Source organism: Orycteropus afer, unplaced genomic scaffold (genome assembly GCF_000298275.1).
Source record: "Orycteropus afer afer isolate SDZICR_OR568_19922 unplaced genomic scaffold, OryAfe1.0 scaffold00266, whole genome shotgun sequence".
NCBI lineage: Eukaryota > Metazoa > Chordata > Mammalia > Tubulidentata > Orycteropodidae > Orycteropus > Orycteropus afer.
The window spans coordinates 3,499,357-3,499,938 of record NW_006921853.1 but is presented as its reverse complement, the minus strand read 5'-3'; positions in this window follow the sequence as shown (position 1 = coordinate 3,499,938).

Here is a 582-nt window from a genome sequence, read left to right as displayed (position 1 = left end):
CTGCACGCAATGCTTCTGCTAAAACTACCATCCTTAGACTTACAGAATGCCTTATCCACATCATGGTATCCCACACAGCATTGCTTCAGATCAAGGGACTCATTTCACAGCAAATGAAGTGCGGCAGTGGGCTTATGCTCATGGTATTAATTGGTCTTACCATATTCCCCATCATCCTGAAGCAGCTGGCTTGATAGAATGATGTAATGGCCTCCTGAAAACACAGTTACGATGCCAGCGAGGTGGCAATACCTTAAAGGGTTTGGGCAATGTTCTCCAGGAGGCTGTATATGCTCTAAACAAGCATCTGGTTCTGTTTCTCCAATAGCCAGGATTCATGGGTCCAGGAACCAAGAGATGGAAACAGGAGTGGTACCACTCACTATTACCCCTAGTGACCCACTCAAAAAATTTTTGCTTCCTTTCCCTGCTATGCTATGCTCTGCAGGTCTGAAGATCTTAGTCCCAAAAGGAGGAACACTCCCACCTGGAGACACAATACTGATTGCATTGAACTGGAAATTAAGAATGCCACTTGGCCATTTTGGCTTCCTCATGCCTCTGGGTCAACAGACAAAGAAG